General features: G+C 53.0%; 1 protein-coding gene across 1 annotated transcript in view; it reads right to left on the bottom strand.

The window, feature by feature from the left end:
- KIAA0040 overlaps positions 1–6,155 on the bottom strand; it is a 28,373-nt gene extending 22,218 nt beyond the window's left edge. The window contains exon 1 of the mRNA XM_080648066.1: positions 5,828–6,155. The gene's annotated coding sequence lies outside the window, so the exon portion shown is untranslated. The remainder of the gene's footprint in view (positions 1–5,827) is intronic.
- Positions 6,156–26,153: the final 19,998 nt, after the last annotated feature.

The raw sequence follows: 26,153 nt of genomic DNA, 5'->3' as shown, positions 1-26,153 counted from the left end.
CTGAAAACTGGCAGGGGTGGAGGACGGTCGGCGGAATTTTACTCCTGGTCCCTCTGGGCAGGTCCCTATGACCCCAGCGTTCGTTCCTGGCTGATTTCAGGCCACTGCCCATGAGTGGCACCTGTGGTCTCGGGGTCACGGCCATGCACGGGCAGCAGAGGGGCGCTGGGAGGCTGGCTCTGTCCCACAGTGGAGCTCCCAGGTTGGGTGGGAAGGGCGGTGCCTCTTGTTAAGGTGGCCATGGTCCCGTGTCATTTAGGTGAAGACACGCATGTCCACTGCCTGCGGGTCGGTTCCCATAATGCCCAGGGCTGGACTCCTCAGTCCCTCTTCGGTCCCTGCCCCACACCCCCCTCTAAAGCCGCGAGCCCACCCTTTCCGTCTCGCCGCTGACAGCGAAATCGCAGGCAGCTCCCCGTCGCGATAATAGTTCTCCCTCTTCTCTGCCCAGAAGCAAAAAGGAGCTGCTGATGGGCCTTCCTTGGGGCTCTCTGGCAGGAAGTGAGGGCTGTCTTGGCGGAGAATAGAAGTCAACTACAGCCTTCTCGCAGGGAGAAGCTGTGGGCGGTCAAAAGCAGGGGCAAGTCTGCAGTGGCTCGTCAACCAGCCTCCAGTGCTGACCAGGAAGCCGAGCCACGAGGGGGCTGTCTTTTCACTGCTCAGCAACAACCTCCACGAGCAGCTCGCTTACAGGTGTGGAGCCAGTTTCTTCCCAGGGGCCGGGATTCGGGTGGACAATGCCCTGGCCCTGGGAGCCGCCCTGAGAGAGGAATCTCGGTTCCCGTGATGTTCATTCTGGAGCTCGGCCTCCCTGGTCCAGCCTCCGCCAAAGGCCGGCTCCTGGCTCCCAGCCCCCCCGCCCTCGGCCCCCGGGATGCCCTGACGGGATGCTCAGCCCATGTGGAGCTCTGTGGCCCTGGGGCCGCCCTTCCAAGAACTTGCGTAGCTTTTCCTTTTGCTGCTCGGAGAGGGAAGAGGCTGTGGGCCCACTTCTCTCTTCCTGTGCCTGTGACGAGTCTTGTGAGCTCTCTCTGTGATGGTCCACCGTGTATCCGTGTGTGAGGTATGCTGGCCCGTCCACCGGCCTCGATACAGTCTTCATGGCACGTTTCATCAAACACCCAATGCTGTCCCTCTTACTCAGGGGTCTTCGGGGATTCTCGAAGATCTGCTCCCACTTTTCCCTGGAGTTTTGGGGGGAAGGGCCGGTTTCAAGGGCAGTCTTTTTGTTTGACCTCAGCCGCCATGTCAGTGCCTGTGTGTGTCCCTGTGTGTGAGGTACAGAAGCTCCAGGTGACAGAAACCCCAGGGTGTCCGCTATTCCTGAGCGAAGAGACCGAGCTCGGATTCCCGCCCCTCCCTTAACCAGCTGTTGACCTGGGCACACACTTTGCCTCCCTAAACCTTGGTTTGCTCATCTGTGAAGTGAGGGGGTGGGTGGCTCCTCACTCAGTGTTTTTCCACTTGAAGTCTTTGTGTGTGCAGTTACTTCCTTTTTTGCATCAACAGCCAGCCCTATCAGATGTCTGTTGACTTGAACGTTTTGATGTTGGCATAACTTGCAAGCTTCACATGGTTGGAATATGCCAGGCTTCCCTGCTTGCGACAGAGGGAGAATCACAGACACACCCAGGGCAGGAACCGATGCTCAGGTTCAGGGCCACTGCTGGTGAGGATCAGAAAAAAGCAGTCCCTCTGGGTGGACTGGGCCGCACGTGGGTGGTCCTTGGCCGAGCACGGGGAAGACTGGCCGCTTTCAGCCCCATGAGCTCCCAGGAGCCCTTGCGCAGTGCGCAACCCGCATACGCGCTAGTAAAGCTTCCACTTCTTTGGGCTCTGACCGCTGCAGGCAAGGAGTAAAGAGAAGCAGCCAGAATAGACGTGTGCCATTGACAGGACAGGAGACGTAACTGCTGCCTAAAAATATTTCATGCAGTTAAAACGCTGCAAGTCTGGGCCCAAGATGCCGCTCAGATCCTACACCTCCAGAGTCCCATCTCCTAGCTTCAAGAGGAGCAATAACAATGAAACCCCTCACCTTTTTCTAGAACCTTACAATGTGTGAAGCACAGTAAATGTACTTTCTTTTTCATTTTGGTTCTGATTTTAACCACTGCCCTGGTGAGTAACAAACCCTCAGCCCCATCCTATCTAATAAAAGAGTAATGTGCAGATTGACCATCACTCCAACACACAAGATGGCTGCCCCCAGGTGGTCAAAGATGGCTGCCCCCATGTGGACACAAGATGGCCACCACAAGATGTCCAGCAGGGGAGGGCAGTTGGGAGGGATCAGGCCAGCAGGGGAGGGCAGTTGGGAGGGATCAGGCCAGCAGGGGAGGGCAGTTGTGAGCGATCAGGCCTGCAGGGGAGGGTAGTTGGGAGGGACCAGGCCTGCAAGGGAGGGCAGTTGGGGGCGATCAAGCCTGCAGGGGAGGGCAGTTAGGGGTGACCAGGCCTGCAGGGGAGAGCAGTTAGGAGCAAACAGGCTGGCAGGGGAGCAGTTAGGCATCAATCAGGCTGGCAGGGGAGTGGTTAGGGGGTGATCACGCTGGCAGGCAGAAGCAGTTAGGGGCAATCAGGAAGGCAGGCAGGTGAGCAGTTGGGAGCCAGTAGTCCTGGATTGTGAGAGGGCAGTTGGACATCCCTCAAGGGGTCCCAGATTGGAGAGGGTGCAGGCTGGGCTGAGGGACACACCCACCAGTGCATGAATTTCGTGCACCAGGCCTCTAGTTTTAAATATAAGGGGAGTGATTTAAAGACTTGTTCGAGGGCAGCTAGTCAGTGGTCAAGGCAAGAATAGACCCCTTTTCTGTCTAGTTCCAAGTTCAAGGTTTCTTTTCTTCCATAAGATCCTGACCTGGGCAGGGGCAGCCATACCTAAAGGACTACTCTATAGGGGCTTAGAATTAGTCTGAGAAAGCCGTCCTCTTGTTTTAATGATGGCGGGACCCTCCCACACAGGTGCAATTGCTAGACTTGGAGAGATCTTGGCAGATCTTAGTTGATCTTCTAGAGCAGTGGTCGGCAAACCGCGGCTCGCGAGCCACATGCGACCAACACCCCCACTTCTTCTAACGCCACTTCTTCAAAATAGACTCGCCCAGGCTGAAAACCAACTTCTGCGCATGGGCCACGAAGTTTCAATAGCACTGTACGTGCGCGCCCGCACGTGGTTATTTTGTGGAAGAGCCACACTCAAGGGGCCAAAGAGCCGCATGTGGCTCGCGAGCCACGGTTTGCCGACCACTGTTCTAGAGAATTCATTTCTCACACTGGGCAGTGATGCCTGGGTATCAGCATGTAATTAATTACCTGTGTGCCGTTACCCAAGGATTCTCCCCAATAGCTCAGGTATCACCCTGCCGGGCACCTGGGGAAAGCCTTGGGAATCTAGAGAGTCATTTGGAAGTCAGTAGTATCAATGCTACTTTTAAGTCTTACGACGCAAGAATCTCTCAAGGCTCTGGGCACCGACATGGTCTCACGGAGGCTTCTGCAGCCGCCTACAGCACTGCTTTTATGCACAACATCTGGATAGCCTCCCTCTCTCTCTGATCTCCTGACCCGAGTACGCACTGCCGACCATCTGAATCCACCGGGACCTCTCCTGGAATATCCAACTTAAATGTTTCTGAAATGTTAACTGCCTTCTCTTCCCACAGTCCACTTCCCAGGCCCACTCCTCCTGTAGTTCTTACGATGCCCCCCACAGGCACCACCACCTCCCCGCTCCCAGCTCAACCCGACAAGCATCCTCTCTCCCATTCATTCCTCCGTCACCACATTCAGTTGGACATCAGGTACTTAGACTCTCCTTTCAAAAACACCACTGCCACCATCTCTCTCCTGTTTCCACTGCCACTATCTGAGTTGAGGTCCTTCCCGTCTCTGCATCGCATCTCCCTCAGCCAGCTTCCATCTGGTCATTAGCTGTCGCTTCAAACACAAATCTGACCATAGCCTTTCCCTGCTTAACCCCAAATGACTTCCCATGCGGGGGAGAGGGCTCGCCATTCTTAGTACGGTCATATTCTCCCCATGACTTGCATTTCCCCCAGCCTGCCCTTGACTTTGCATATACTCTTCCGTCGGCCCAAACACCCAACACCCTGCCCACCCAGCCCTCCTGCAGTGTAGACTCCCCAGATAACTCCTGGGGAGCTTATCACTCCCTCCCTGGGACTGCTCAGTGTCCCAGGGCCACTGCCATTATGATGTGGATTATTCTGAACTACGGTTTGTTTTGGTATCTGTCTTATTGATCAGATTGTGGGTCCTCAAAGGCAGAAAGAGCCTCTTTTGGGACTCCAAGGTCTTGACTGCCTGGCGCACAGTAGGTACAGTCTGTGTTGAGCGAATGGTCAGATGGGATGGATGTGCCTCCCTCTTTGATGAAAGCAGTGACTTAGCTTGTTGAGTTCATTATTCTCCTGGGTTTCGTCTTCGGGGAAAAGGGCAGAAGTCATCCTCTCTGTATTCCACAGGCTAAATATTGACCAAGTGTTTGGCAATGCATTTCTCTCCTAAAACTGAGTCTGGGCTGGAGATGGGGACCAGAGTTTCAGAGGAAACGAAGGACTTGGTCAGCCCTGGCCCCGGGGGAGGTGTCATCGACCTCTTAGCAAGGCCTTGCTCAATCCTTTAGGTGGTGCTTGCAAACCATTTGTAGGAACAAGACGGATCAATGCTGCTTTTAAGTCTTATGACTCAAGAATCTCTCATTGGCCAACGGGACTTCACAATGAGGGGTCCTGCCCGGCATGGCTCAGTGATTGAGCGCCGACCTATAAACCAAGAGTTCACAGTTCCATTCCGGGTCAGGGCACATGCCGGGGTTGCCCAATGGATCCCCAGTGGGGGCATGCAGGAGGCAGCCAATCCATGATTCTCTCTCATCATTGATGTTTCTATTGCTCTCCCTGTCCCTTCCTCTCTCAAATCAATAAAAATACAGTTGGGGGGGGGGATGAGGGGTCCTTAAAATTAGCTTCAGGTTCCTAGGAACCTAGCGCAGCAGCTTTGGGAGGAAGTTGCTCCTGAGATGCTCAAGTGCACTTTTCCTCTCTGTCCTCATTCAACAGGATCGAGGGGCAGCCTGCTGGGCTGCTTCGGATTCCCTTTCGGTTAGCAGGACTGGCATTCCCAGGCGCTACGAGCTGCGGTTTACTTAACTCTCTTATTACATAATGTAGTCCTTGAAGCTCTGCAAAAGCACTAGGGAATCAGGGCTTATTGTGTCCCCCGAGCTGCCTTCTGGGTGGGGTGAGGGCTGGCGGAGGGACCTTCTGGAGAGGAAAGCAGTGAGGAAGCAGTCTGGTCCCAGCCATTGCCCGGAGCCAGGGAAGCGGGCAGGTCCCCCTCCACCCCCGGCTCCAGGCCGGGTTTTCGTTCGGGCCACTTTCTTAGCCGGTGAGCATTGGGCTCCACCTGGGCTAATTCGGAGACGTGGAAGCTAACTTTTTGGAGGGTCACAGGCCTCAACTTCTTCAGTCGCAAGCGGAAAGCCCCCGTCCCTTTCAACACGTCCCAAGGCGGTCAGAGAGCCCCGCCCCACCCGCCCCACCCAACCGCCAGCCGTGCACGCAGCAGCCGGCACTCAGCCCGCAGCGGCGCGGACCGCGGGGAACCCCCCACCCCACACACCGGGAGGGGCCGAGCTGACGTCCTGAAGGGCCAGAGGCAGGCGACTTAGAGGCGGCCCTTGGATGCGGCCCCTGGGCGCTGGTCTCCTTCTAAAGTAAGAAGTGAGCTGAGGTTCCCTCCCAACAGATGGCAGCTCACAGCATTAACTCCCGCACAGCACCCACAGGAAGCGCAGACTCACCTCTCCGTCCCGACCGACGGAAGGCTCCCGGCGGCGCCCTGGGTCCGCGGTGCTGCCGTCGCCGGGACCTGGATCGGTTGGGCGTGGGGGCAGGTCTGGCGGTCCCCTCGGGCCGGCGGAGCGCAGGGTCGCGGGGCGCCCAGCCTACCTGCGCCGGCAAAGGCGCCCTCTGTCTTCCCCGCCCGCCGGCCGGCCGGCGCCGCGCATTCTGAGGTTTCGCTCCGACTCCCTCCTGCCCCTGAGGTCGCAGCCTGAACTTCCTGAACCAGCCGCGCGCTCCCGCTCCTGGGCTCGGCGGGCGTCCCACCCGGGCCCACTCACCACCACGGTGCCCTCGGACTTGGGCACACGCGCCCGGCCGCACCCTCCGTCTTCCCGCCAGTCGCCCCCCCCTCACCCCGCCCACCCCGCCCCCGCTGTTAAGTCCGCGCCCCCTGCGTCCCGGGACACGCCTCCTGCAGGACCCAGCGCCGGCGCAGGGAGCGGCCCCCAGTCGCTCACCGCAGGGAAGTTCCCAGGCACAGGAGACCTCAGTCGGGAAACTGGGGTTAAGGGAAACAGGCCAGTGCGCCTAATGGAGAGGACTTCTTGGGAAGGGCGTGGAGAGGGAGGCCCTGGGCAGCTGGGTGAAGGCCCAGTGCCTCATCTGGACAGACAGAAATGACCCGCTCCCCTTGGCAACCGCTGCGCTCAGCGGGGTGCAGGCAGCGCCTCTGAAACTCGGTGCCATCCCTGAAGGCATTAAAGGGCACTGCACCCACAGGAGCTGTCGGGAGGGGGTAATGCCAGGCCCTGGTCTGGTGGGGCCTCCGCAGCGTCATCTTCCAGAACACGGACATGAGATGCTGCCCTCCTGCTGTTTTCGCCAGGTACCAGGTACCAGGTGCTGAGCCGGGTCTGCACGCCACCTGCTGTGCTAGGCTGCTGTCTTCTGGCCTCGGCAGGTCAGCGTTAGGGTGAATGTGCAGCCAGCTGTTTCCACGGAGGGACAGCAGACATCCTGTTCATGCAGCAGAAACCAAATGGCTCTGAGTTGAAAGGCCAGAGAACACCCAGCCCTCCAGGCAGAAATGCCAAGAATGATTAAGGAAAAAGAATTTTTTTCCCCCACTGGAAGGAGAGTGGTTTAGATTCTTTTCCGGGAAATCCAGGTGGGGTACACGCCGTCTGGATTTGAACAGGAAGAAGGGGAAGGTGTGTCCCAGAGCAGGTAGACTAACAGGTACTCGCAGGACCAGCAGAGATGGGCAGGTCGAGCTTGAAAGACAGTTGGAGGTCCCAGCCCGAGGGTGTCCCTCCGTACATGTGTTTCCCAAGCTGGGAAAAGCGCAATATGTAGTCACACTTGGAGCCTACACTTGGCTCCTCTCACTCTGCAGCTTAAAGGCAGAGTGTGGGGGCCTACGAGACAATTTTTAAAAATACGTTTTTATTGATTTCCCAGAGGAAGGGAGAGCGATAGAAACATCCATGATGAGAGAGAATCATGGATTGGCTGCCTCCTGCACCCCCCTACTGGGTATCCAGCGGGCAACCCGGGCATGTGCCCCGACCTGGAATTAGACCGTGACCTCCTGGTTCATAGGTCCACGCTCAACCACTGAGCCACACCGGCTGGGCTGGCTACGAGGCAGTTGAGGAGGACAGGTGTTGGGGGCCGGCAGTGAGGCCTAAAGACTTGGGAAGGGGCATTTCCTTGCGTGGTCAGGAAGGACACGAGGCAGTGGGCCAGGAGCTTTACACAGAGTGTATCCTCCAACGTTTCACAACGCACTCATGAGATGCAGCATGACCCTTGTTTGACAGATGAGGACACTGAGGTTCGGAGAAGCTAAGTAACTTCCTCCAAGTCACATAGCTCATCAACGGTGGGGCCCGGGTTTGGGTCCAAGTGTTTCCCACGCCCAGCCCACCCTTCCACCACCATACCACCCAGTAGAGGAGGAACTCACGTCTGCGAAGGAACCCACACTCGAGCAGGGGCCATGTTCAGGCCTGGACGGAGGCCCCTGAAGGAAACGTTACAGAAAAGGCTTTCCTGGAAATCTAGAACAGCGTTACCGGTTGGCGGCGGCCTAAGGGACAGTCATCTAGGGCTGCTTTTTAAGAGAGAACAGGAGGAGACGAAATGCGAGAAACCGAGGCAATTGACCTGAACTCGGGCTTCTCGGGCATGACTGTCAATGGTAGAAAGAAAACCAGAGGCCTCCCTCTAGGGTGGCACCGCTGTGATGTCTCGGGACGAGAAAGAGAAACGGGTGACTCACAGGTGAGCAGGACGGCAGACTTGCCCGGGGTGGATGGCCAAGGCTGCAGCCTGTGGAGGGTCTGACACTACGAGGGAGATGCGCTTCTGGCAGGAGAAGAGGAGTGGGAGTCTAGCCAGGATGCTCTCACTCCGGGTGGATGGTGCATCCCTCAGAGGAGCAGGTTAGAACACCCCCCTGCGATTTTATTCTCTTGGCAGTGAAATCCCAACACTGATGAGCTCATGAATGGCCCCAGGCAACCACAGGGCTGTGGCATTTTGCTTAACCCTTATTATTTTTCATGTTTTCACTAAAGATATTTGCAGGTGGTCAAGAAGTTAGCGGGCTGTAAATGCAGTAAAACAGAGCATTAATATCTAATTACAAAAAAAAAAAAGCCCAAATAAGCAGATTTTCATTCTGAGACTGGAAATTGGAGTGACCACCCGCTGTTAAGGGTAGCACCTGCCGAGCCCTGGTCACAGTGTGTTGGGGACAAGAGGTGTTGCCTCCCTCCCCGGGTGCTGGGAAAGCCAGGGGGGTGTCCAGTGTAGAAGGCAGCCTGCCGGAGGCCAGGACCGACCGCACTTGCCTTTGCCCTGGCCGTGCCCTGTCTCAGCAGGCGGCGAGCACTGTTGGTCAGCATCCATCCCCCCTGTGCCACCAGCAGACTCTCTCCCATCGGTTTGCAAACTCCCTGAGTTGAGCAGGCCTGTCAAATCTGCCGCCTTTGCACCCAGGACAGTGCTGCCCCCAAAGGGCCACATTCTTCAGGTATGGGAAATATTAAGCAGGACATCCTATCACCCTCACCTGAAAACTGGGGTGTGTTCTCGCCTGCAACACGTGGGTGAGAGGAGCATAAACGGGCCACAGAAAGTCCTGGTGCTCCGCGAAGTGCCTGGACCTCGGAAGGGCGTGCACAAGGCACAGGGTTCGGAAAGTTCTGGAAAGTTCAGGAAGTGATCAGCCGATCAATGGTGTGTATGAGATCAGACTTGTTCACCGGGTCCTGAAATAGTAGCGTCTTAGCATCACTATGGAGGCAAGTTCAGGCGGAAATACTACACCCGCGGCAGGAAACGAATCTCTGGGATGGGTTATCTCCCTGAGGTGGCTCAAGCTGGCAACACGAATGGGTTCCCGAAGGGTTTGGATAGACGTGTCAATGGCTGAGCTACGGGGAAGCTGCAGGAAGCCGAGGTCTACCACGTGGGCAGGAGGTCAGGGTGGCCCCGCAGCCCCTTACGCTGTGTGTGCATGGTGCATGGGGTCTTTGTGGAGCAGAGCCCTGGCTGCCATAGAACTTGAACTTGAGCCAGTTGGCAACACCAACACTACCTCCCTGAAGCTACTGTCTCGGTGGCCTTTGCTCAGGATGACAGCAAAACCTTGTTCTTTTTACCCTAGCCAAGTGTTTTCTGCTTTTTGTTTGAGTCTCATGCGTGTTCAGTTTTAGCGGCTTATTAAAAACAGTGCATTTTCCAGCTTAATTACAGTCATTCTAAGAAAATATTTCCTCTGTGAACCCCCCCCCCCCTCCAGCCCACCCCTTACAGCCCTTTAAAAATGCATCGCTTTTTCGTTTTGGCTTTGGGCTTCTAAACAGATTCTGAGAGCTTGTTTTTGTGCCAGCTGTTTTATTTATCTCTAGAAATTCCATTTCCATTCAGGTGTTTCCTCCTGAACTGTCAAACTCTGACATCAGTGCCTCTAATTATGAAAGCTCCTCTGAAAAGCTCCGTGATGATGTCTTTTCGGGCGACATGTACAAGCCCTCAGTGCTGCATGCCGGTGCCGAGGAGCATGGGAGTTCTACGGCTGGAGCTCCGAACCTGGGCCGTGGGGGAGTTTTGGACCCTGGAATGTCTCCTCTAATACTCCACGTGTGCCTGCTGCACCCCCCACCCCCATCCCTCTGCTTGTGTGCTTTGCATGTCCTTGAGCACTCCCGCAGGTTCTCTCGATGGAGCACCCCTTCCAGGAGTGAGTCGGGTGCTGGCTTGGTAGACCTTTTGCTTAGACCCTTGGGCACGAAGGGGCTCAGTTTTCGTTTTCTGTTTCTGGCGCACAGCCCCCCAGAGTGTGTCCCGGAAGCTAGTTTTACAGCCCTTCACTGGCCCTGCAAAGGGGCCGGGGCCAGCCCCTCTGTGGGCGAGGTGGGCGCCTTCGCAGCGGCCCTGTTGGAGTGTAAACAGAGACCTGGGGGGGGGGGGGCATTGTCTGCAGGGGTCTGGGGCAGGAGGGCCCCAAAGAGTCCTCATTTGGCCTGTCTGTGGTCCGCCTTGCTTTCCGCAGTTCACTTGGGGATGGTTACTTATTGATCTATTGATTGATTGAGAGAGCCCCCTCGTGCGAGCGTCATCTAGCACTTACAGACGCACATTGCTGTCACTTTGTCTGAGCGACGCCTAGGAAACCCCCGCTTGCCCGCTGGCAGTCATTCCGGAGGCAGTTTTGTGAAGTCTGAAATCGTTTATTCCTCTTGCCCCGAGGGCCCGCAAAGTGGCTGTGCCTTGGAAACCGGCTTCCTTAACTAGTTCAGTGACTCAGATCATGGACGCCCTGCAAACAAGCTTCCCTTCCTTGTGCTGGCTCGCCCACAGCAGGTAACGGGAGGTGACACCACCAATCAAGGGACAGCCTCACTCCCGAGTTGCAGGCGTCCATCACCCTCTCCCTCTGTCTTCAGCCTCCACTGACCGCTGCCTGTGTGGCCGGCGCTGGCTCAGCAGCGTGTGCTGCCTCGACGTTTCTATGCTCTATGAGCTGCCGCTGGACCGATCTTGTAGATGGGGAGACTGAGATCTTGCAAATTTTCAAATGTGTCAGATCTGCTCCGTGGAAGGCAGAGTCCAACAACCTGTTAGAAATACCTTCACTTAGCATACATGTGTTCCCAGCACCATGTGACACATGGGCTGAGAGTCTGGTTTGGGGGAGCTCACACTAGATCAGGTTTCCAGAACTTTCCGAACCCAGACTCCACTGCTGCTCAGAGCTCCGCCTCACTCCACCGGCCGGGTCTGGGAAGCAGCCTGTGTCCCTGAGGCACCATCGAATGAACTGATCCTGGGCTCATCAGGGCGACAGTAATAATACCTGGAGCTTCCCTGTCATTTCCGGTTACAGAGACATTTCGAACCTGTCAGTTGCCTTAATCCGGCCTTCGCCGGGAGGGCAGGGGCTGAGAGGCTGGATGGCCACAGGAGTTGCATAACTGGACCGGAGCCCAGGTGCTCTGGCTCCCACACCTGGGCCTCTCTGTCCTACAGTGGAGCATCTCGTGGAGGGGACAGACCCACTGGCCACCTGGAAGAGTCCAGAAGCAAAGTCTGAAGTGATGGACTCAAGCAGCGTCTGGGGGGGAATTCCTGTACTGGGGAAAGCATGGGCTACGAAAGCGCCTCTCAGACTTTTCCACCCAAGTAACCCTAAAGGGCAGGGGACTGCTGCTTTAGGAAGGCATCACTTCACATCTGTGGCTTCGTATGCACTTGACACGCTTTTCCCTACACCTCCAGGGATGTGGGCACGCCAGCTTGGGAAGCATGGGATCAGATGGCATATGAAACCACAGTCAAACTGCTCCAACCAACGGGACCGATGTTTATGGAGAATCTACAATGACCTCTGCATTCCGCTGGAGGCACCATGATATGGCCCCTGAGGAATTTACAGTCTAATGGGGAACTGACCCACGAAATGATTAGCCTAGAAGAGAATTGCTTATAATGAAGTGCTACATGTTGTAATTTGGATTTAAGGACAGTGAGGCCTGGAGCACTCATGGAAACCTTCCTTAAGCGGCGGGCTGGCCTGAATCAGGAGGTGCGGAAGGACTCAGAGGTGGGGGAGGCGCGTTCTAGGTTAGGTGCAACACAAACAAAGGGTGAAGGAGGAATACACATGGTAGGACGTTTTGTAAATAACATTAATTATTTGATGATTTTCTCTCTCTCCTAGAAAACTAGGGAAAGACTAAACATTATGCAGGAGAAACGCAAAACACCATCCATCACCTGGTGACTAAAGAGGGCCAGTGCTGCATTTTGATATGGGCCACGCTAGTCCCTCCGTCGGAGATGAGAATAATTTGTATGTCGGTCGTTGGGGTCCCCCGCAGGTTGAACAATAGACTGACTACTCGCGGGGAAAGTTAATCGGGTGGACTTTTGCAGGATTTATTCGAGTATGGAGAGACTAGGAAACTGGAGTTAGAAATTCCAGCCTGCTTGGAGGTCACTATCTCCTCCAGCTCCTGCCTTTAAAACTAGCTAACTAACTAACTAACTAGCTAACTAACTAGCTAACTGCCTCATTGGTGGAGAGCTCTCCCATCACCGTCATGGGAGCAATTCAGGGGCCTTTTGGAGGGTTGCTCTACCTGGTGAGAGGCTGTGTAGCCCATGATCCTTTCCAACCCCGAGATCCCAGAGCTTGTGTTGTTAGCAGGACAGTCCCATTCCAGCAGAGTAGGATCCTGTGTCTTTTCTTACAATTCGACAGCAGTTGATTTGTTCAGTACATGTTATCGGGTGACATGGTAAACGCTGTTGGGAGGTAGAAATTAACCATCTTTGAGGTGCTGGGTTGAGTGCTTATGTAGTTAACACTGCTGTGTTCTCTTGTCATGTTGTTATCTGTGAGCCAGCCTTACCTGGGGAGCATCCAATCCAATCCCTACCTGCCCGGTCCCAGTCAGCCACGATCTCCTCTGAAAGGCTCTCCCGGGCCCCCCCAGGCGAAGGTGGAGCCGGGCCTCTGTATTCCCACGGGACTCTCACGTGTCCTCGAGCCTGTTTGTTTGCTCCCACACTGGGCTGCAGCTCTGTGTGGGCAGGGACGGTGGGTGAGAGGCTCGGCAGCCTCTGACGGAGGCCCTGTCAGAGCACGGGAGGACCTGGCGGGCGTCCTGGGGAGCTACCCCCTGCGCATGCCCGGGCACCGCTTCCTCCTTCCTCATCCTGCCTCGGGGTCTGCAATTCCGTCTCCCCAAAGCCCTGACTATTAGGGACTGCGCATGAAAAGGGGTGCCAGAGGGGAAAAGAACAGAATCAAAGGTGACGCGGGGTCAGGGTATGTGGCAGGAACACAGCGCAGGAGGCCCTTCTGACGCAGGGCAGGGGACACGGTTCCTAAGACGCCATGACATGGGTAAGGAGAGGACCGTCCTGCCCCTCCTGCCCCTGGTGGCGGCCTTGGCGCTCCCTTCTCACAAGGTCCAATCCTGCTCCAGACAAAGGAAGGGAGGATCGGCCCCGAGGACTCCCCTCCCGCAGCAGCATCAGGCCCGTCCTCTCTCAGGGCCCTGGTGTGGCCAGGGCTGGGGAGGAAGCGCGCCAGTTCGGGGAGAATTCCCAGCCGGGGTGAAACCGGGAGGATCTGAGTGCCTGAGTCACCGCACAGGTTCCACCTGGAGTCTGAGTGAGAGCAGAGCAGTCTCCGCCTAGGAGCGCCTCTCCCTCCTCCCGCGCAGTCCCACAGTTCTCGGGGCCTCTGAGAGCATGTGGGTTAGAGAGTCTCTGCTCCTATATATGGCCAGACAAGAGCCCAATCTCGGCCGGCTTCCTGGTTGGCGCGCTCCAGTTTTTCCAGACCTGCAGACTCCAGAGGCTTCCCGCCTGAACAGTGGCTGCCCGGCCTGCGCGTCATGAGCATCGGCAGTGGAAAATTTGCCTTGTCGTGCGACTGCCCCGAGTCGTCCAGGTCCCCACCCCTCCACCCGGACCCCTCCTCCCTCAGAATGCTGCAGCTAAAAGCCAAATAATGAGGCTCTCCCAGCTGCAGCCCTGCTAAAAATAGCAAGTTTGTTTATTTTTATGGTCACGAAGCCCGTTTCCTGCTGTTGCTGTTGTTACGAGCAGGGCCCGGTTGGGCTCGGCGCTGGTCACCCGCCAAGGGCATTCTCTCCTGCGTTGGGGGCTCGCCTCAAAGCCTCCTCAGGGCCAGAAAACCCGGTGCCCAGTGTTCTATTTGGAGCCTCTCCTCTCTCAGCTGACACCTGCTCTCCTGACCTGGGGCTGTGGGTATCGTGTTTTCAGGTGATCTGCATGAATGCACTTCCCTTTCAGAGATCGGCTGGGAGGAGAGGTGCGGCCAGGGGAAAGGATACTGGGCGAGGAGGCAAGAAATCTGGGATGTTCTTCCTCACTCTGTGACCTTGAGGGAGTCACAGCCTCTCTGATCCCAGTTTCTCATCTAGAAAACGGGATTAATGCGATATGGCCAGAATTCGAGTGGGATCATCGACATGAGTCAGCTCTGAAAAGTCCAAGATATCTGCAAGGGATCGTTTCCCACCTTGGCTAAACAAGCCCAGGCCCGAGTATGCCTAAAAGACAGATATTCCTTTTGCCTGCAGGCCTGTTGAGTCGCCCCTCCCAAAAGGAGGTGAGGAAGGGGGATAAGAAAATAGTACAGGGGGAGTGTCTTTGGATCATGGTTCCTTTGAGATCTGCAAAAAGCAAATGGCTATTGTAAAACCTGAGAGGTGATCTGGGCGGGAACAGAGCATCGTGGATTGGGATTTGGGAAACGGACAAAGGGGACTCTTCGGCACCCTGGGTTTACTGTGGGCTTTGGAGCCAGGGTCACACCGCTGTGACCGATCTCCCTTCTCAGAATGTAGAGCCATCATTAGTGATTCCTGTTCCCAGCTAGAACGGACCTCCACCTGCCCGGCCACCTTGATCACTTGGTTTATTCCACACACATAGGGCTTGTCCCATGCTCTCCACTCGGCATCCTGGCGTGTCGCCAATGACACCTTCTCCTCTGAGATGCTAACAGCTGAGGGCAGAGCCGGGTTGGATACATTTGGACTCATCCGGGGCCACTGTGCCTATTAAGTTGGCTTGCCTTCCGGGGAGAACTCCGGCGTGCCCAGGGCTGTGCTGGAGCCTGCGTCACCTTGGAGTTAGAAATTCCAGCCTGCTTGGAGGTCACTATCTCCTCCAGCTCCTGCCTTTAGGCGGCTCTGTATCATCAACAAAATAACAGCTTTGGCTGATGGAAGCAGAAAAGGAATTTACTTAAATTTTAATTCATTACGTTTTAAGGTTAAATTAAAATTTAATTAAAACTTAGGGGTTCTGTGACCTGGATGGATCACTTTTTAATTTTTTGGGTGGATCACTTAAAAAAACAAGCCTCACTGAATTTAGCATTTGCTTATGTTATTAATGTAGGCAACAAACCAAAGGACCGGGCCTTGGTTACCCGTGGAAATCACAGGCGTTTTCAGCTCACATTTCAGTTGTCGCAGACGTTCCAAAATGTTGTCGATGTGCAGTGCTGCGGGTAACAGCAGTTATTAGACCTGCCAATGGATTTATTTAACGCACTAATAAAAAAGCACACATTATGCTATCGTATATTTTTAAAATACGGTTTGACTGTATTCCAGTATAATTGGCTTCCTGTGTATTTTGTTTTGTACCCTTGAAAACATTCTTTGTGTGCTTCCAAGCTTCCAGCCGCCGCCCAAGGCTGCGTGGCACGCAGAGGTTAAGAGCTCCTTGACCTGCAGCACACTCACGAGCTCACAGCCGGGCTGGCTACACAATGTGCAGGGCCCAGTGCAGAACGAACCTGTGAGGCCCCTCGGTCAAAAAATGGGAGGAATTGGAAGGTGGACAGCAGCGCATTACACCAGGCCCAGGACCTCGCTGAGCCTGGAGACCTGTGTGACTCCAGGTGGAGTGGGCCCGGCTCCGAGGATTTCCAGAAAGGTCAGGGGGCCTGGCTTTGACCTTCTGCCGGTTGTGCTGGCTGGGACCCAGGCTGCTCCTGCCGAGCACAGGTGCTGTCCCCCTGCCACACCGACCCTGCGTGCTGGGAACGGCCGCTAGGCTGTCACCACTGGTATGTCACTAGGCTGGATGGAGCTGTCCCCGCTGCCAGAATGGATTCCGTGTCACTCTCTAGTTTCCAATTTCAAGTCTGGACCAGGTGCCTTTGCCTGGCAGCCTCGTTAGTTCCTGGCCAGCCCTGCAGCTGCAAGGGTGGGGAGTAAGCAAACCTGTCATTGCTCCGTTCCCAGAGGGAGACCAGCTCCGCCCCAGAGGGAGGGGCTCCCCAAACATAGGAAGGGGGTTCAGATGCTAGGTGGCCAAGAAGCATGAGGAAAGTCCTTGGCTGAACCCACATACCCCGAGGGCACCCTGACCACTTTTGAAGAAAGCCCATGAGCTGGCAAGAACACGTGGCCGCGTTTAGGTAGACGAGGCTGGGAGAGAATGCAGACTAAAACATTTTCAATTTCTGTGACACGTGGATGGTTTCTTGGGTCAAAAGGGCAGAATATTTGGACTAGAGGTCATTCAAGAAAACTCCCAACCTATGGAGATAGAACATAAAAACTTGGGACTTTCGCCAAATATCCTCAATCTGCAAGACCAGACAATGCCAGGAAGAATGGGTGGCCTCACACTGCCACCACAGTGCAATTAATTTAAGAGTTTTCTTAAAGAAAAAGACAGTGTGGACATACTAATAGCTGGACCAAGCCAAGGGGACCCAATGTTGCTCTAGAAATATACACGGTGCCGCTTGTGTAAGCCATAGGTTTCTCTGTCTGCCTGTCCCCTCTGAGAGATGGGTGGGCTGTTGTTTAAAGAGTGGAGCAAGGACGCAGCTGCTGCCAGAGGCTTAGCTGAGCCCCGCGGACCGCAAGCCGCTCTGTAGAAGTGGGGCTGACAGGCCAGAGCGGCTGTCCCGGGGCTGAGCCACCCAGCAGGTGCTCGGGGGCCAGGAGCTCAGGGCCCTGCCTGCCAGGACGGAGGAGCGTCCTTCACACACAGGGACCACTGTCCGCTTCCCTGAGGGCGGACGGAGCTGCTGGCCAGGCGTTCTGAGAAGGAGGGAGGAAATGCCACGTGCCAGCTCCTGCCATGCCACCTCTATGAGCGCTTTTCCCCCCGGGATGCTGTGAGGGGTCATGATCTCCATTTCGCAGCCGAGAACCCCACTCCTGGAGCTCCCGCTTCTCTTGACCTCCCCAGCATGTTACCTCGAGGAGAAGAGCAGCCACCACCTTTTGGTTGATCGCCAATAAAAGGCTGGCAATTTTTGTCCTTTCAATATACTTTTCACTGTAGTGAGAGAATAATAATCTCCACCCCTCCCACCCACCAAACAAAGGTTCTTTGGCAAATAAGTCTTGACGTTTTTTGTTTCTATTTTAAAATAAACTCTGGAAATAATTTTAGATTTATAGAAAAGTTACAAAAGTAAATACAGAGATCCAATCTATTCTTCACTCTGTTTCCCTGAATGTTGGCATCTAATGTAACTCCGGGCACATGTCAAAACTAAGAAATTAGCATTGGTATTATACTATCAGCTGAACTAGGGACTGTTTGGATTTTATCAGTTCATCCACTAATGGCCTTTTTTTTCTTCTCTGTGTTAGGATCCAATTTAGGGTACCACATGGCTTTGGGGAAACCTTGAATTGTAAGAGAACTTTCAGATGGCCCTGGAGGGTTTCACCAAGGATGAAAAAGTGGTTTTATTTGTATTTTCCCTCATTTTTCTTACCAAAGTGCATTGACTATTAGGTGCTCTTGAAAGCCTGGTGGCATCCATGAACTCTTAGCTGCTTCTCTGAGATGCTCATGCGGACAAGCTGGCACGGTTCGTGAATTTTGGTATAAGGATGCTGCAAAAATGTTTCCAAATTGGATCTTTGGAAACTTGGGATCCCCAAGTCTGTTTCTTCCCTGCAGGTTGTACGTACTAACACGCAGGACACTTTTCACAAGAATTCTCCCTCCCGTCTCCTGTGGAGCCGTCAGTTTAGGCTCAGTCTTCCTCTGTGCCAATGGCTGGAATGAGTGGCAGGGGGCACAGGTTCCCTGGGCGACTCTCTGCATTGGTCATAGCACCAGACTTGTGCTGGCAACACTCCGAGTCTCAGAGCGTCTGCTCATATTTGTCTGGGCCTCTGCCTATCGATTGGGCATCCTTGCTGATATAGTTTGTTTTTCCTTGAAATGGAACTGAAAATGAAATTATAGTTAGGCACCCTTAACTCTATGATGGGCCTCCTCTTACAGTCCTGCCTGGTGCTTTCAGAAATCCGTACAGTCTCGGCTGGTGTGTGTGTGTGTGTGTGTGTGTGTGTGTGTGTGTGTGTGTGTGTGTGTTCCCTGCCCTGGTTATATGGAACTGCGATTCCCCCAGAATGCATTGGCTATTAGAGTTATTTATGAGGCTTCATGGACTAGATATAACAAAACCATAAGCGCTTGATGGATCATTTAGCTCCCTATCCCCCATCTTTACCCACCATAACACAAAAATGTGCGTATGTTACACCACCGTACATCTAACTCTCCATCTGCCCTTACAGCCCACCTAACTCTCAGGGCGTTTATTGATTTTATTTATTTTTCCTTGGGGCTTCCTTTTAGAATAGCGACAACTGCTGATATTTGTGGAGCATTTGCTACGTGTTAGGAAGTCTGCCATACTCTTGAAATGTTTTGTGCAATTTTTCTCAGTTCTATGAGTAAGTACCATGAACATGTTCATGTTTTGGTTGAGGGAAATGAACAAGCTTAATGTCATCCAAGGCCACCCAGCCAGGAAGCGGCAGGGCCAGGACTCGAGTCAGAGCATCTAACTCCAAAGCCAGTGTCTGTAGCCACCTGCCGCACCGAGCCAGCTTGCTAAACACACACCTTTCTAGGCAACGACTTTCTCCTCCCCTTTGAGCAAAGATTACTCGTGTTTCAGAAACTAATAATCGGCATCATGTAAACTTTTTTCTACATGCAGAACTCTGCCCTTGATGCTGGAAGGGATGGAGAGATAAGAGAAAATGAAAAAGTCCGGGAGGGGAAAGAGCCAGGAGGCTCCATTCTTGTCCCAGAATTCTCGCTGACTGGTTCGGCTACATCATGCAGCCCCTCTGGGCATCAGATAAGTTATTTGTAATGTAAACAGGTAGGATTAGATGAACCCAAAGGTCCCTGCCAGGTCTTGGATGCTGTTCCCACAACTTAGTGCCAGACCTGGCATAGGATAAATGCCAGGGGTGCTCCCTCCCATCACGGACACGGGACCAAACCTTCAAGCACGTGGAACAGCTCAAGAGCAGTGACAGTGGTGAACTGTGTGCTGTGGGCTCTCGGCAATCGCTGGAAATGATCTTCCTGCGAACCTGGAGCAGTGACTAATACAAGGCATCAGATCGTGAAGTGCTAAATGGTGGTGTGTGGTCGTTGTGTGATGATGGCAAAATCATGGCAACCAACATCTACTGAGTTCTTAGGCGAGTGCGCAAGATTTTAGGGATGCCGCATAGAACCCCAGAATTCAAGAGAAGTCACCCTGTAGGGCAATGCTTTTTAAAAAGTAAAAATCTTCATGATGCACAAAATCTCAAGATTTTAATTAGAGACAGTCTGCGTACTATTGATTTTTCCTTTTGTCTCGGCTTCAGGCTTGGCTCAGCAAAGCTCTGCATGCTAAGCACACACCTTATTGCTTTACGTCCATGATCTTTAATCCTCACACTGCCCCTTAGGATCCGATTCTGCGATTATGGACGAGGAAGCTGAGGCTTGGAGAGCAGGAGACACAGAGGTGGGAAGGGGCAGGGGTGGAACTTGAGCCCAGGTCTCTGGGTGTATAGCTCATGCTTTCAAACGTGGCCTAGATGCCCTTACAATGTACAGACAGAGCTCACTGCCCAGTGGGCTGGGGGTGTTGCTGGGCTGGGCGTGGGCTCTCCCTGGGCACCGCTGAGGTCCTCCGGGAGGGGTGCTCAGTGGAGGGGTGCTCAGTGAAGCTGCACTCCTCACACCTGGTGCCTCCTGGCTGGGACTCTTGGGGAGGGCTCTTCTTTTCCTACCCCAGTGGCTGGACCGAACCCCAAAACTCCAGGGCACACTCCATACTCATTTCACCCCGAAGTAGGGAATCCAGGTGAAGAGCTGGCTGCCTGACCCACAAGAAGAAGGGGCTGTGGCGTGTTTCCCAGCGCCTCACAGCAGAGGAAGCCGTGCTGCATGCAGCACCCGCCTCGGCCGTGTTTGCCTCCTCGGGCCCATCTGCAGCGCCGAGCTCGGCTTCCGGGCAGGAAATGAAACCACAGGGCAAGGCCAGGCTCCTTTTTCAAGTTACCGCTTTGCGGGCAGCAGTCATTGTTCTGTAGCTTTACATTCAGCACACATTTGCCCAAGATGCCACGGCCAGATGAGCCCAGGGGGCATTTCGGCGGAGCTGTGCTGTTTGGACCAGGAATCCACCCATGTGCCTCCGGGACGAGGGCTTAGATTGACCCGTTTGTTGTTAGTACAGATAGAGGCCTGAGATGACCGGATGTGGGCGAAAAGCGCAGTCCGAACGATGAACTGCCAGGAGGGAACTGGCTTTGCAGGTGATCTGGTCCAGGCCTTCCTTTTACAGGGGAGGAATGAGAAGCCCAGACGAATGATGTGACCTTGGGGAAGGTCACATAACCATTTGGGGGCAGGCATGGCACATGAAATTGGGTCGATAGCATATTGCAGTGGCAATTCTAATGCAACTGTAGGGCCATTTGGGTGACGTCAAAAAGCACTATTTTTAACAGCACAGGGAGACTGACCTCTCCTTGCCCCCTTATCTCGGGGTCAGTGGAAGGCGCGCTGAAGTCCTCCTGTGACGCCTGCAGGGGAGGCGGTTGTGCAACACACGGCTCTGTCTGTGACACAGACAGGATCATCGCAGGCGCAGCGCCCTCCCCTGTGCGGGTCCCTGTCTTGTCTTTGTCTTTCATCGCGATGGGAAATTTTCTGGTTCTGTATTGTGGGGGACAGATTTCTGACAATTCCAAAATATTTACGTCTCTGGGATGTGGTGTTATTTTGCCTGGGCCACTGAGATGCCCATGCTGGGAAGTTGTGTCTTCAGCCCCCTTCCTTCCCATCCCACCTCGGGACCTTTATCATTGGGGGTGGCCTATCTCAGAGAAAGTCAAGAACCTATGGGACCGAGGGCCATTTAATGACTTATCACCAGTAAACACTCCAGGTGCTTAATCTGAAAATATTCGGTGAACCCGATGAGTTCGTGCAATAGGGAGTGTAATTGGAAATAATTGTTTGCTGCCAATTTCACGAGGATAGTAAGCTATCTCTACATTATGTACATTAAACATGTATGTGTATGTATGCACACATTATGTGTGACTGGTAAGTGTCCCGGTTCTTAGGAACTACCCACAGTTCCCTGATTTCACCCCTCTATTTGGTTGTTGGGCCTTTGTCCCAGGGGTTCTGCTGCCAGGACTGCCCCTACCTTCTATGGGTGAGGCAAGTGCCTTATCTTTGAAGGGTCAGCTCAGGTGTTACTTCCCCTGAGAAATATCCCCTTAATCCTCCATGTTAAATGGGCCACATCTTGCTTTGTGCTACTTATGTCCTGTACAGACCTCAGGGTCAGCCAGTCATTTATTTATGGGTCTACCTCTCCCCTTGAGTGCAGGAATGACGTCCGTCCATCCTGTCCCCGAGCCTAGCACGTGCCAAACACGAGGAGCTCTGTGAGCGTTGCCAGGTGAGCCACGCCCTCGGGAAGTGATGCTCTGAGTGTTCAGGCAGGTGCCCTGGTCACGGGTGCCGGATCACCTGCTCCCTGGGTCACGTGACAGGAAGTGATAACGTCATGAATACATGAACCACTTTTGTTTGTTTTGAGCAATTTTACCAGTAAGACACCAGCATTTTGGATACTGTGCATCTAGGTGTTCATATAAACTTGTGGCTATAAAAGAAAATCTGATTTTTCTTTCAAATGATTTCCAGTGGCTTTTACTATTGCTTTTAAAGAATAAGACAATTATTGACGTTTCACCATTATCCTGTGCTGATGCCACAGCTGCTTTTTCATGCTGTTTTGATGCTGTTATCTCTTTCTGTCTCTGTGATTTTTCTGCTCTGACACTGCATTTGTCCGTCAAGAAGTGTTTACTGAGAGCCCTGCAGGATAGCTAACATTTGTAACACACACGTTTTTCTTAAGTATTCTCCTGGTGTAGTAACTTCGGCTTCTAATACGGTTTAAATGAGAGAAATATTTCACTGGAAGGTGTTTGGAAGTTCGTAATCCAGAGATTGGTGGCTTTGGTGGGGACAGTCAGAATTTATTGGCCAGGCAGTATGTTCCCCAGGTACATAGTTATCTTGGTTCCCGTCCCTGTCCCAAGTGGAAGTGGAGTTTTACGGCTCAGGAAACAGATTCAGAGATGCCAGGCTCTGTAAGTAGCAAAGGGTCAAGCCAGGACTTGAACTCGTCCCGTCTGAAGCTAACGCTCACACTCTTTCCCGTGCATTTTCTTGTTACGCTAAACCACCCTACAGGCAAACGTTTGGAGAGATTACAGCTGGAAGTAGATTGTAAACTCCTCAAGGCTGGGAACGTGCATTCAACTGAAATGTGCCATTTGGCGGTTTTGACACATCTTTGTGTCTCTTTTTTCCCTGCGCATGACCAACAGGACTCACACTGGGCGTCCTCTCTGAGCAGCTGGAAGTGATGGGTGATGTCTCACCCCTGCCTTCCATCAGCCCCAGCGACCAAGTCCCAGGACCTAACCCTCACCCTGACGCTGAGCAGCGGCGGTCCCGATTCCAGCCACGTGCTCACCTTTTACATCTGCGCTTCTGCTACACAGGGCTCTTCCTGCGAGTCCAGTGGCTTTTCAGTATCTGTCTGTTCTCTCCATACAATGTCCTGGAGCAAAGAAAAACAACAGCAGCAACAAACCTACCTTGTGTGATTTACAAGGTATTTAAAGGTCACTCATTCATTTGGTCATACATCCAATGGGACAATTTGTTTATCCATCAGTTTTGAGCTCTTGGATTGTCTGAAGTGTATCTCAGAAATGCCCACTGTGCCTCCTTGAGGAACTCAGGCAAGCTTGCACACGGCCTGTGCAGGACAATATATTTGTTCCATTATTCCCGTGAGCAAAGTATAAGGGGCTTTGGGAGAGTAAGAAATGAAATGTATTGGCGAGAGGATAAGGAAAGGGGAGAACAGAAGCCTGCAGGATGAAGGAGTGAGGGGAGACGGATATTCAGCCATCCCTCAAACATTTCCTTGAGCACTACTGGAGGCACCGAAAACGCCACTGTAAGTGTTACACGGTCTCCATCCGCAAGGCACTCTCAGACTCGAAGAGGGGGAGAGACCATGAGCACCTGAGCGTCGGGTCCAGGATAGATGTGCATGGTAGAGGGGGATGCAGCGAGAGAGGGTGGTGAACTCTCTCTGATCTGGGCCCTTTCGGGGAGAAAGAGGCAAGAACTCCCACAGGACATGGGTTTAGCTGAATCTTGAAAGATATGAAGCTGCTTTGATGCTCTTAAAGCTACAAAGGTGTTGAGGGAGCAGGGGGGCATGCAGAGAGCATGAGATAGATGGCAAGGCACATTAAGGAGCCTGAAGTAGTCAGAGCTGGAGAGAGGGATGTGTGTGTGTGGGCAGCAGTGAAGGGTGTGGGCCAGCGTCTGGAACAGCAGTGACTCGAATGCTGAGCTAAGAGTCTGTGTCCTGTAGGCCTTGGAAGCCAGGGAAGATGTTTAAACCAGGGAATGGTAGTGTCAGAATGGCATTTGAGTAAATGTTCACCAGTGATTAATGGAAGTACTGTGTGTTCTACACCATTGTACATAAGGGACTTGAGCAGCTGTGGATTTTGGTGTCGGTGGGGGTTCCTGGAACCAATCCCCTGTGGAGACTGAGGGATAACTAGAACTAACTTTTGGGGAGTCAAAAGTTGTACTTGGATTTTCAGCTGCACAGGGGTTGGTGCCCCTAACCCCCTCATTGTTCAAGGGTCAAGTGTAAATGTTAAAAAGTGAAAATTTAACATTATTTTTCATGTAGTTACTGAAAAAAAATTAAAAGCACTTATAATTATATATTAAAATTAAAAGAAAAATACAAGTTATAAATAATTTTTAATTACATTTTTAATTCTGAGATAAATGTGGATTCACACGCAGTTATAAGAAAGGTCCCATGTACCCTTACCCAGTTCCCTCTTATAAAACTACTAGAGGCCCAATGCACGAAGATTTGTGCAAGAATGGGCCTTCTTTCCCCTGGCTGCTGGCACCTCCTTCGCTCCGGCCAGAGCCACCTTTCCGCCTTCCCACGCTGCCCAGAGACCTGGAGTGGTTGGGGCTGGGCGGAACGCCCCCAGCTGCTTGGTGCCTGCGCATGCAAATTAACCCACCATCTTTGTTGGGTTAATTTGCATACTCACTCCTGATTGGCTGGTGGGTGTCGCAGAGGTATGGTCAATTTGCATCTTACTCTTTTATTAGTGTAGAAGATTGTACAGTTTTACAACCAGGATATTTATATGGATAGTTAAGGTTTTTGCCCAGGGTTTTGAAGTTGTACTTAATGACAGCTATAGGTATATCTATTCTCTCTTCCCTGAAGAAGTATCCTATGGCAATGTTTTAAAGAAAGCTGAATTTTAATTTGATGTCTTTGTGATTTAAGTATTTTTACAAAAACAAAAGCACTTACAGTTTTAGCAGTCAACAGTCTTCCAGTTACCAGTCAATATATTGGCATCATGCTTCCTCCACCTACACAAATTTAAAGGTGACATGATTTGTTTAATATTGCAAACTGTCCCTCAGCTGCTGCCTGCATCTGTTGCACATCCTGTGCGCCTTCCATCCGAAGACAGAGGGAGGGAAGAAAACAGATACCTGGTGCTGCTGGGGAAGGGCCTTCCAGCATTCGTATGCAAGGCGCATCGCGTTTACGCCGAGAGGAAGGATCTGACAACTTCATTTGTCTCTTCTCTTCCGCTAAGTGCTCTGGTGCTCCAGTTCCCCAGGGTTCCGTGTCTGCAGGACAAACCCACAGCCCTTCATGGCATGCAACCCCAGCTGCCTTCCGTGGTGAGGATCTGGGCTAGGGACGTGAAGTAGTTCCCTGGGGCCTGGAGGGCGCTGGGAGCAAGAGAGGATGTGCGGGTGCGGGCTGCTCTGAGCCACCACTTTAATGAGCACCAGAGCCCAGGAGGTGTTCTCCGGATTCAGTGACTGTGTGTGTGCGGTGTGTGTGCGCACACATGTGTGCTGTGAGGTGTGCGAGCCCCTCCCACAGGCCCAGGCCTGGGCCTTTGTTGCCTGGAACCTAAGGTTAGTTTCATGGTCTTCTCCTCAGCAAGTTCGGGGAAGACTTGGAAGCTATTTTGCCACTTGCTAAGGGCCTTTTGTATCTGTTTTCTCATAATCTGGTGTAAGGCTATTAACAATGTAAATGAGGCAGAACAAAACATTTCCATGTCCGATGGAGAATGAACACGAGGTAAACACAGGTCAGGAGGTGGTGAGTGTCTATTCCATGGCTTAGGACACGGCTTTCACGGGACTGCGCATTGCGCCTGTGCGGAGACGGGTGTGGGCAGAAAGGGATATTTCTCTGAATTGTGGGGGAGAGACTTGTTTTTACGGTCAATTTCATTTTTTCTAGAGTCAAATGCTTGATATGATAATTAAAAATACATCAAGTCACCCAGAAAGGGAGCCGTTGTGCGCTTGGTTAGATGGCAGCATAATTGCAACCCTTATCTTCCATTTTCAGACTAAATCTCTCCCCGTTTAGTTTTAATTGGCTGTAGGCCTCGCCGTCCTGAAGTTGGGGTTTGTTTGTCACACGGTTTTATCTGAGCTAAGTTGTTCTGTAATGAACACCGTAAATCTGTGTGTGTGATTCATCTTGGTTTTTGTGGTTAATATTTTAAGGTAACACCCAACTCTCCAGAATGTGAAATACAGAATCACTCTGTTCATGTCTGTGGAAAGGCAGTGGCTTATTGAATCATATTTTAAAAAATATATTTCTATTGATTTCAGAGAGGAAGGGAGAGGGAGAGAGAGATCAAAACATCAATGATGAGACAGAATCATTGATTGGCTGCCTCCTGCCCGCCCCACACTGGGATCAAGCCCGCAACCCAGGCATGTGCCCTGATCAGGATCCGAACCCTGACCTCCTGGTTCATAGGTCAGTGCTCAACCACTGAGCCACACCAGCCGGGCTGCATC

Source organism: Plecotus auritus, assembly GCF_963455305.1.
Source record: "Plecotus auritus genome assembly, chromosome: 12".
Lineage (NCBI taxonomy): Eukaryota > Metazoa > Chordata > Mammalia > Chiroptera > Vespertilionidae > Plecotus > Plecotus auritus.
Note: the sequence above shows the minus strand (reverse complement) of the source record. Positions and strands in the feature narration are given on the sequence as shown.